The sequence below is a fragment of the Haliaeetus leucocephalus genome, unplaced genomic scaffold (genome assembly GCF_000737465.1).
Source record: "Haliaeetus leucocephalus isolate CR32 unplaced genomic scaffold, Haliaeetus_leucocephalus-4.0 Scaffold0, whole genome shotgun sequence".
In the NCBI taxonomy this organism is placed as follows: Eukaryota; Metazoa; Chordata; class Aves; order Accipitriformes; family Accipitridae; genus Haliaeetus; species Haliaeetus leucocephalus.
The window spans coordinates 17,062,912-17,075,132 of record NW_010972436.1 but is presented as its reverse complement, the minus strand read 5'-3'; positions in this window follow the sequence as shown (position 1 = coordinate 17,075,132).

The following is a 12,221-nucleotide window of genomic DNA, read 5'->3' as shown; positions in this document are numbered from 1 at the left end:
TTGGTGTTGAGGAGTACAGCAGACTGGCATGTCCCCTAGCACAGGGGTCAGCTCTCGGCCGGGTATAGGACTTCACATGAATTTCTTGTTGCTTTTGTAGAGGAACAAACAAGCCGGATAAGGATTTCACCGAGGAGCCAAAATGTGACGTGAAGCCTTTTTATCTGTCTGAGTCAGAGAAGCACAAAATCTAAGAGGCTGCTGACTCTCACAGTTTGAGAATTGATTTTTTTTGTAGAGTCTACTCCTTTATGTAAATAATAAGCTTTCCAAGAATAACACTGAATTCTTCTTTTAAATATTTAAACTCTGAAAGAGATTTGGCTTAATCACTAGAAGAAATATTGGACCAAGTATACATCAACCCCACATATTTTGCACCAGAGTCCCCTATTCCCTCAGTCTAAACCAAGTAATTTTACAGAAATATGAATAATTATGTTGTTGTAAATTACCTGATTCTGCACAGTAAAGTAGAACTGAGGAAGTGGCTAAAGGGGCTAATAAAGAGCAATCAGGAGAAACAATTAAATATTTGGAGAGAAAAATGATATGAAATGGGGATGCCATGTGGCATTAATTTGAAATAACAATGACTTTCTAATGGCTGTTCTCCTGCAGTTGAACTGTTTTGCTAAGATATTTATTTGCTATTTAAGTGGATTATCATGTCTGAGAGATTCCCCTTATACGTCTTTGGTGAGACTCCATTACAACTTACTTGCCTTGAAATTCAATATCTCCTTCTTGCTACTGTGACTGCCTTTCTAACAAGTGTAGAGATTAAGCGTGAAAGGAGCACAAACCCAGAGGAAAGGAAGATGCTAAAGACTAAGTAGTCCTGTAAAACTTTTTGTGCTCTTCCTCCAGCTCTCACATCAAGAGGCACTCGGGACCCAACTGCAGCCATTGTTATAAATGCCAGTCAGAAAAGTACTTGCTCTCTTCTGCAAAAAGTGATACTGAAGTGCCATTATGGGGACCTAGCTTTTACCTAAAGGCCTCATAACAGGATAAACAAATTCCCCTTCGGCAGTTAAGTCAGTATGAAGGGCCTCCATCTTGCAACAGGGAAGAATTTGAAGTTTTGACAGTGGATATTTATATGCCTAAGGTACAAGCATCTGAAGTATGAGCACCGAGGCAACAAAGGTACAACTTTTGTGACAAAGAATGGAAAGTATTGTGTGGGAGGAGAGGCTGAACGGTGATGCAGCCATTTTCTTACTCTCTGAAAGTACACAGACTGGTGAAGACAAAGGAGGGAGCAGAGTTTTCTTGGATGTCCAGTAAATCTGCCCCATGTATAAGCAGCTAGAAGTGATATTGAAACAAGCAGTATGCTTTACAGAGGTTGAAAATTGTATCCACTGAAGGCCTCTAGCTAGCTGACAGCTTGGAATTAAACCCATGCCTCCAAAAGGCCAGCTAAGACTACTGGATTTCTAGGACCTTCAGCATATTGGTGAGAGATGTGTAATCTCTAATATAATCCTTTATGTTTTCTTAAAAGTAGAGTATAATGTGCAAGGTAGCCCACGTACAGGATAGACATTCCACTTTAATTTAGAGAGAATAAATTATTGGAGTACTATAAAACAAAAACAGGTTATAAAACATGCAGGAAAATGGAGAAGAACAAGTTGTACTGCCAGCTCCAGCACAGATGCATATGCACAACGCTGAGAAAATAAGCCATCTTTCCCAGCCTCAGTGACAGTAAATAAAGAGCGATGGCTAACAAAAACAATGTGATAAAGGCTGGGTTGTGTGAGCTGCTCTTTTGCAGGAAGCCCATAGTACAGCATATTCATTAGTCATATTATTGCTAACTGGGTTTTACGTATAGCTCCCTGTCCACCCAACTGAAAGCACAGTATGTACTATATATTTCCTCTGATGCACTGGTAGTGACGAAATCTAAATTGGCTCTAGTGTAAGCCAGAAAGGAAAATAAAAGCAGCAGTTCTTAGAAGGGGAGGAAAAGGAAAGCAAAGGAACAGTAAGGACACATTCATTTAAAGTGATGTGAAAGACTGAGAGTAAGTACCACATCAGAGATGAAAAAAGTATGGGAAATGGTATTCCACAAGTACTAGACAAAATCTGTAGTAATTGGCAGTGCTTTACATTCATGTATTATGTCCCTTGGTTCAGGTGCTGCCCGTGGTGGTGTTTATTAGAATACTTCCTGTACTACAAAGGACCAAAAAGAGCTGCCAACCTGCAGTTGGTGATGCACTTTATGTCAAAGGTAAAGTTAGAAAGACTGATACAGACAACAGACCAACAATTTTCTCATTGGAACAAAAGGACTCTTGATGGTTTTAATCCAGAAGCAAGATGGCAGCTGGCTGATCAGCCTGGAGTGCTTTCTGGTCTTCTTCTGATCATCTGAAGAAGTCAATACTGAAAGGCCTTGGAGGGTGTGAGGGCATCCAGCTACTCAGTGTTTGCTCATTAGGTCCAGCAAGAGGAGTCAGAAGGCTTAATTTTGAATGTCTAGTAACAGTAAATACTCAATCCCTTTAAGATATTCCTTGATTTCCCAACTTGTGCTTTCAGGTTTGAGAGCTGAAGAGACACTGGTGAGGTGGGGTCAGATGTTCAGTCAGGTGTCTTCAAAGTAACATGTTACCATGCATCAAAGCCATGGCAAATGTTCTTGTGTGTGCTCTTAGCCAAAGGCATATGTCAGATGAGTTGAGACAATTTTGTCCACAGTGGAAAGGATTTGAGCTAAGTGCATCTAAGCTGCCACGAACACTGCTTTGGAGCCAACATTATCTCACTTGTCAGTACTGCTCCAACACCTGAATGTACAGAACACAGAAGGAGAAACATTTGCCATTCTGTACTTGTATCTCATGTCACCTCCAGGATTGTGTATAAGCCATATTTCCATGTGAAGAGAGATTTTCAAAGCAGCCTAAGGAAGTAAAAACATCTGAAGTCCACTGAAATTCAGTGTAAATTGAATGTTTAACAGATTAAGACCCCAATAAGATTATCAAGGACTCAGAAAAAAATCAGATATTGCTGGTGTAAATTCAAATAATTGAATAGTACCAATTCCCAGTTTAACCTCACCCATAATCTAATTTTATTCAGTAAAACACATAGTTTACCTAAGATTTTAAAAGCAATTCATTTCTCTTGACAGATAAGATGTTACATTACTTTCTTACATTTGGATTGTCATCAGTCATCAAGTCAGAGCTAACCCAAAGTCATTATACCAAGCACCTACAATTTTTCCCCTTGGAAAAAAAGCACTGAATCCTCACCCCAGTTGACTTTTCTCTAGGTACAGGAATAAAAAACTCCAACAGAGTGAAACCCAGCATTTGCACTGACTCAGTTTTATCCTAAATGAATATGACTTCTCCAAAAAGATGAATTCAGAGATTCAGTGTGTGCTCACTAGGATTTTGAAGGCAGTCTCGCTGGGAAGTCTTGTGATGGTCTACACTGACTTTCTGCAGAGTGCTCCCTTGAACCAAGGGTTGGCACTGGACACATGCCACTTTATTAATCAAGCCGTTGGTGCTTCCACAGCACTTATCAACTAGTAAATTGTTACGCAAAATGTGAATAATCCTGAAGTTGTATTTTGGCCTTACTGATTTGTGTGGTGACATGGCTCCAAGCAGCATGTGAAGTTTTGTGGTTTTTCTTTGCTCTGGGGACCAGGGAAGTCAGTGCTGATACACACACTTTGATGGAGGCTTACACTATCTATCAGACGCCTTATTGGCCAAAGGAGAGTCAAGGATTAGAGGCTTAATCCTTGAAGCAGATTTTATTTCCTAACTTTGATTTTGCCCACAAAACAAAGTCCCTATAAACTCAGCCACAGGATTTACTGGATGCATTTTTCCAGCTTGAAAACAAATCTTTAACTCTTTATCCTGCATTTTATGAGACAATGTGAGCTTATCAGAGTCCTTCAGTACAGGTCTGAGCCTCAGCTTCTTTTGCGATTGAGCTGCCTTGGCCAAAGTGTCCCATGAGCATAAGCAGCACCTCAGGAACGGTGCGACTGAGAGTGGCAAAGAACTGAATTGCAAATATAATTAGATCAGAAATGGGAGTCTTTGGCTGCTTGCTATTATTTACAATCAAACTTATCAAGTATTCTAGCTTAAGCTACAGTGGAGCACTGAAGAATTGTTTTCAGACATTAACTGTTGCCAGCAGCCCTGCCTGTTGTGGTTTTTGCAATATATAGTTTTGTACACTGAATAAAATTTACAAACCAGCAACCCTTTGAGGATAAGAGAAGGCACTTCATCCTATCTTTGAGGTACCCAAGCGATGGGTTTGGGAGGGTTGACCAGGGAGGACAACCAAGCAACCTGAGCAATAGGAAATGCTGAGATACTAAATGGCACATTCCTATTGCCAGGGCTGCCCAGGAGCCAGTCCCTGATTTTGCAAGAGGGGACCATTTTTTCTGGAACAACAGCACAGGAGAGCAGAGGTAACACTGCAATCGAACCTGCTTTCTGAAGGCCTGGGATCCATATGCTAACAGAGCCAGATTTAAATACTCAGGTAACACAATGAAACTGAAGATGTATAACACCTCCAGCCCTACAGCTTAGGTGGCAACCTTCTTTAAAACATGGAAATGAGTGTTCATGTCAGGTAGAGCATGAAAGGCAGCATCAGGAGAGACAGTAAAATTAGACAAGGTAAAAAATAGACAAAACAAATGTACTATACCAATATGGTAATTTACAAGCCAAAGAGTAGGGCAATGGGAATATAAGGTTGTGCTTCAGTTAATTCACATAGTGATGCATCACAATATTTTGAAGTGTTGCAATGGCACTTCATTCTTTACACATGCAAAGAGTTGTTGGTAGGCAAAAATTTAGGGAAATCCCAGTTTGTTCGCTGAATCCAATTTAAGATCAATGGAGCTTTTACTCACTATGACTACTGGCAACAGGAATACTCCTGAAATGAAATGTTTGATAGCAAACAGGATCTTCAGAAAATAGTGTAATCAAGTATTTTCTTAAGAAAAAATTAAGGGAAGGAAGATGTAATGTAAATTTTGCACTAGTTCCTACCAAGTCTTCTGAAAAGAAACTTTAAAAAATCAAAAAGTATATTTTTGAATGGATAGGTGGACAGGAGTCAACAAGAAAAAAGGAGAGAAATCCTGTAGTCTTTCAGGAGAAAATTCTGCCTGCTCTCCATGGCTACCCACAGGAAATACAAGTACAGCAGGGTACAACGTGTTTTTGTAGTTACTGAGATTTTCGATGTAGGACTGACTACAAAGGCATGTCCCATACCAGCTAGCACAAACTGTACTGTAAACTGGACATGACAGGAGAGCACTTTCACCCCGTCTATAGCACATTATGGGAACAGCAGCAAAGCCCAGGGTTGCCTTGACCTAAAGAAAAGCCAAATAGTTTGGCAGAACATACTGTAGGTTCTTCCAAATATGGAACTTTCTTCTGATCTCTGGGCATATTTCAGCAGAACTATTTTTAAACATGATGTTCATGCTTTTCAAGTACTTTTCTTTGATTGGGAAGTAGAAAATATGGAAAGAGTGGAGTAATTCCCATTGTTTTGTTCCATTTTTTAAACAGTATGTTCCTGGTGTCAGCAATATCAAATAACACTAGTGCATGTATATAACTGAGACAGATAACAACCATATTTCTTAGCTCACTGCAGATGCTGAATTTTGAAAAAAAGAAGGAAAACAAAAATCTAGTATTCTTTATGTCCCCTCCTCCAACTCAATAATAGAAGCTATCATAATCTAGTCTGGCAAAAGCAGCAGAAATTATAGAGAATTACTATCCTTCACTGTTCTTCAGCTCTCTGGGAACTCACACACAAGTTCCTGTAGCAAGACATTAATTCCAGCACCTGGAGCACCGAAGTGGTATTAGAACAGCGTTTTGTCATCTTTGTGTATATACAAGGATCTTAAATGACACTGAAATTATGAATACATCTTCTGAGTGCTCCTGTGTAATAGAAATAACGGTGACTATGAAAGATGGAACTGGGCATTTTTACTGACACTGGTTAATTATCACCAAGAACACTGTTCCAGGATTGCCAACAGTCCAGGGCCAGTAATATGAGTCATGCCAAGCATTTGCTAGATAGGAGACTTGGTTTATTCTGCAACAAAAAATCCCATGTCTAGAAACACTGAAATTTTTGGAGTCTATTGGTTACAAAGGTACCTGATGCAGAAAGGATTTTTTTTTTTCTCTATTTTTCTTCACAGCCAGGTGGTGGTAACGGACATAAGAGGTTAGGCTTTTCTTAGCTTTATGATCATCCTTAAGAATTGGCATGGGCCAGGGAACATTCCCAATGGCCAATCTGGATGTGGTAACTCTGGTTTCAGCAGGCAAAAGAGTTCAGCTGTATGGACAATGGCCCTGTCACGCCACTTGGCTTCAAGGCCAAAGAACTTTGTCTGTTCACTTTTATTTACTAGAGCAGATGCAGCTGTTGATGGTGTACAGCCGTTATGGAAGACTTGATTCCAGTTCTTTTGCTGGTCTATGGCGCAGATCAATTCAAATTTGCTTTATGTCCTTGATTTGCTTATTTAATGTAACATAAGAACATAAAAAGTCTTTTCTGGGTCATACTAAAGGTTTATTTGTCCAAAATCTTTCTCTGACAATGAGAAAAAGCCTACAGATGAGTTTAAGAACAGGACAAATGTAGCAAAACTTGCCAAGAATTCTATCTTCGGTTCCAGTGATTTCGAGTTCAGGGGCTGCCAAAGGCAGAAGCACTATCTTGGTATTCAATCACTCCCTGATAGATTTCTCTTCTGTCAGTGTGAAGCTGGGTAAACCTTTGGATCCCCCCAGTGTCTTGCAGCACTGAAGTCCGCATCTTACCTGCACTTTGTGTGAGAACCGAGTCCTTTTGTTTACTTTCAGTCTGCCAAATGCTCGTTTGATTTGATCTCATTGTACCGTAACAGTGCACAGTGACTGATCATTCTCTGTTTATCCTCTCCATGTAACTCATGATTTTATAGATCACTTTCCTTTGGGGCATCTTAATTGATTTCTTTTCTAGGCGGGAGCGTGTATTTGGTGGTTCTTCCTTCAGATGCCATTTCATAATTCTGTCACCCATGTGCTCCTTCTCTGAGGCTTTTCAAGTTCTTTTTTGTCCTTTTTTTTCCTTTTTTCTTTTTTCTTTTTCATACAACTAGAAAAGGTCTTTTAATCTGTTCAGGATGGGAGAGATCTTTTACTGAATTTGTATGGTGCCTTGAGCATGGGTGAGTAGATGCTGCTGTAATACAATATGAAGGAAAAGCTGTAGATCAAAGGCAAGATTTATGTAGCTACTGAGGTACCTTAGAAGGCAGAAGGTGACAAACAAGATTTACAGAAGCATCTCTGCAGATTAGATGCCTAAATTCTCTTGATAGTCTTACCAGCACAGCAGAACCCTTTTCATGTTGCTGATCTTCTGGTTAACAGCCCATAGGTCAGTGATTAAAAGCAATCAGTGATGCCATATGCACACAGAAAACAGCACTGTTACTTCCCAGGCCCAATCAGCACCCAGGCATGACATTTCTGTAGAAATAGAGGGAGTCTGGCAAGTATAAATAATGTGAATTTTGATGATTCACAGGGGAAACCTATCCTGTGAATATAAAAGAGGTAATAAAAAAATCACAAGGAAAGGAAATTCAGCAACACTGGATTAATAAACTGTAAGAAATGAGCTTGGGAAATTAATGAAGTCCTAAGAATTCTTGGAAAGAAAGATATATTGCTCTTCCTTGACATGTACTATATTTCAGCCATAGAGATGTTGTTCTCTCTTTCACTTAATGTTTTGCTAAAGAGTGAGCTTAAAAATCAGTTTAAAATTTTTCAGTGATGTCCCCTGATTTCAGTATACAAAGAAGGGAACACGATGAATCAGACCAGTAAAATTTTCAGAAGATTCAAACCTGTATAAGTACCACTGCCTTTATTATGGGGAGATGGGAAAAGAAAAGATGGCCATCACAAGACAAAGACACAGTTGCGGACACTTGAGTTACAAGCTCAAACACTCAATTACTGAGAGTTTTTCTAGTGTCTTTAACCTTTGAACAACTAAGTTACTACTTTGATATAGAAACTATTTACAACCAAGCCAGCAAACATATCTGCACATTTTTTTGAATTGTGTGAAAACAAATCATCTGACCTCACCAATTATTATTTTTTATGCTTACAAGGCTGAGAATTAAAAATAGCTGAAAAGGATTCTCAAGGCATGATCCTTTCCATCTGCAGACCTGACAAGTCCTACATGTTTGTCTGGTTAAGTTGCTTGGAAGCCAGGGATGACCAGCTGCGATGCTGGTACACAAAAAATGATGTTCTTGACCAGGGTTTCCCAGTGCATGACCAAGTCTTGGAATGGATCTCCATTTGGATTTGATGTATTTATTTATCATGAAAAGATTTCTGAATGTCATGCACTTTTTAGCATATTGTGTACGGGCGCACAGAGAGCAGAGTAAGCTATTCTCAGCAAACAGCTTGTTCATCAAATGTAGCTGCTTTATGTTTTAAAAAAATCATTTGTATACAAACTTCACATTTTTTTAATCTGGGACTACTCTGGAGTAAATTTATGCTTAGAGTGAATACAGCTGTCAGAACCAGGCACTAGTTAACTGGTTTATACAAACATACTGTAGCCTGTGGATTCCTTGCAAGCTATTTCCTGTCTTAACTGTGTGTACTGTGTTTGTTATTGGGAATTTATTTTCATGCTGCTCAGTTGTACAAATTCACTTGGATCACAGCATTACACACATTTCCTAAGTGGCAACGGTACACCTTTCCTCCACCGCTACACCGTGCTCTCAATCTGTCTGAACTCTGAGCAAATATGCACCAACATGTGGCTTCCTTCTCTTCCTATGGAAAAGTTGTCCTCAGAAGAATTTTATTGCCTGAGAGTTTACATAAAATATCAGCCACAGATTTTACTGGGGAAAGGGCAAGGAAAAGGCGGGAAAAGAGGAGAATTAAATGTGTAGTAGTGCTTCCATTACTCCTGTAAGTTGCACACACCGCTGGTCAAGGGGTGCAGTAGGGGCTCCTTGTCTATGTTACAGCTGCATTCGGCCTTGACCAGAGAAAAGGGTCCACTGGATTCAATACCGAGGTAACTGCGCCAACTCTATGGTCTGTGTAACACAGAATGTCAGGCTAAATGATGGAAATGTCATCACTGGTCATCAAATCAGTAAATTCCAATGGGTGATTTTTTGAATCATAGTGAAATGAATGTTTATGACTAGTTTTCCTAGCTGTTGTTATAATATAATGCCCGTGGACTGTTGAACCACATGCTTTATTTCAGGCAGAGTTTATGTACCTCCAGAAGAGGATTATATAATCCCCTTTCAGATCAGATGGTCTGTGAAAGTGCAGATGAATGCAGAGTACATACTGGAGAAAAACTGGAAATCAATAAGGTTACTTGGTTTAATGCCAGTGTTACTGTCTTCGGCTTATAATAAATGAGCATTAGAAAGGGTTTCACCCACAACAAACACTTCTGATAGTATAATAGACTGAAAAAATGAATTTTTACAGGCCCTTACTCATGTAAACTATAACAGCAACTGGATACAATGTCAGGTGAATGGCTTATGCATTATATGAGTGCGTGAACCAAACACTTCTGTTGACTTTGTATAGAAGTCATTACACTTCCAATTGACTTATTTTGCCATTGCAAACACTGTTATCTTCTTACTGGAAGATTTTTTTCCTCTGTATTTTTCAGAGGAAGATTTTATATTGTCTTAAGAAGCGTTGCTGTTAATAAGATTTTAAAATAAATTTTATATAGACACATTGTTGATCCCTTTCAGTTAAAAGCTGAACAGAATGATAATTATTGAGGGGCCACTTCCACACTCAGCTGATAGTCAAGAATTTCTTTGTGATACAGCAGTTCCCTTTTTGTGTGACATAGTGCATGTACTACATCTGTTGTGGGGACTACGAACCCACTGTCTTCCTCTTTTTGCCCTTATCCTCCCATACCCTAACAATTATTTTCCATATATTTGCTATTTCACATATTTATCCCGGTTGTTGGCTTGAAAAATTACAGTCCTTTAGTGTACACCAGTGCTAGAGTGCACAGAAAAATACACATTTCTGAAACATATTTGACTGGATAAACAATGAAGTTTAATTTTCCCTCATTTCATCTACCTAAAAGAACTAAATATATGAACTGTTAAATGTTTTGATCTTTTTTTTTACTTTGTTGGTTACCCTGATGTCAGAATTACTATGAAGAATTTTTGAAATTCTGGTTTTCTGCCATGATTCACAGCCCTAAGTATGTATAATTTAGGAGACATGTTTATATTTATTCTTTATTGTAGACATGTGCTTAAATGCATTTTTGAATTGGGGCTTTTGGCAAGCAGAGCAAAGAATATACAAGACGTTGCATTTGCTGCCATGTAACTTTCTGTTAAAATAGATTTTTTTTGGTGTTCACACCCATATTTGGCTCAAAGCCCAGAACAGAGCTGTGACAGCTAATTGAGCAACCAGATGCTTGGCCTTGAGGACCTGATGGCCACAGCCCAGGTTGTCATACTGGTGTTCAGCAACAGGTAGAGCACAGGAACTGACTCACTTGTACGGCTCCAGAAACTAACCTGAAACCAGAGGAGAGTGCAACACTGCGTAAAGGCTCTTTGGTCCACCAAGACATTACAAACATTCTTACAGTAGAAGTCACAGGCCACCTACAGCCAGCTGGTTAGCAATATGTACTTACGGACTTGCCTAGGTACTGACTGCAATGCAGAGCATGTGATCCATTTACTTCCTTCCCTGGGGGGGATGCTAGACGTAACACAAAGATGCTCTTTACTAGTTCCACCTGCTCAGGATTAAAGATGGTCTAATCTGATGATCTCCAAAGTTTTGATGTTATAATTCTTTAACCAATTTCTGGGTTTTGAGAAAATACCATTCTGTGGGTCTAATATGTTCCCAAAATTGCTCGTATAATGATGCTTTTCATTTTGTACAAAGACAGAAATAATAGCGTGCATTCATTTCAGGAAACTTAAACTTCAGCATTGTGCATAAAGCAAAAAATAACATTTCAAGGTTTGCAATTTGACAGGGAAAATGTCTTCTTGACCCTTTTATAGTCAAAAAGAGAGGACAAGAAAGGTTTATTTGTAACTCTTGCATCTTCTCCATTAATCTTTGCTTTAGACTTTGACTCATAAACAAGCACGATAAGGTCCTGAACCAGGATTAAAATGGAAGGTCTTTTTCAAAGCTGGTAAAGAAAAGCACTTTTTCATTTTTTGTGTGTGTAAATGGCTTTAAAAAATGAATAGAGTCATTCATCTAAAAAAAAAAAAAAGTATTGACATTTTTATGGAGTTGTTTTTGGAAAGATCCAACGTTTAATATTAAATTCAACATATGGTTGTGGTCAAATTGTGCTCCTACTGTGTAAAATGTATGAATAACAACTTACTGCATTCTCCTGGCCAATATACGGAGAGAAGGTTGATTAATTTAACTAGTATCCCTTAATCTCCTGCCTTGGCTTCCATCCCATTCTGCAAGGGTTGATAAATCTTACATCCCCTGAGGAGTATTACAATTCCTAATAGTCTTATGCTATTAGGAAGAAGCAAGGCTCAACTGTACCAAAACATCCAGCACATGAAATTGTATAAATAATTTAGCTTTTCCAATTTAATTTTTTTTTACAGCTTTTCTTTGCAGACCATGATAAGAGATGTTAGTTCAGTCAACTGTAAGCAAAAAAAAAAAATAAAAAAAGGAAAATACTGTTCAGGAGAATTGTGTACAAAGGTAGGGCTGTTCTTGTCACAGTTTGCAGCGCTGTGGTAGGCTGTCAAACCAAGGTCATTCATATATTTGCCCCCCTTTTAAAAGAAAAATGTATTTTGCTTAGAGTGAATGTTCTCTTAGAAGCACCAGCTACTTTTACCATGCTTTTGCATGGCCTAGAAGAGGAAAGTTACCCACTGATTTCAGTATGAAGTAGGATTCCCTGTCCTGCCACAGGTTTTCTGTGCTACTGCAGGCAAATCACTCCATGCTTTCTGGGGGGGCTTAGAGGCATAGACAAGCTACTTATGTTGTACAAGTTCCTCTGCATTGGACGAG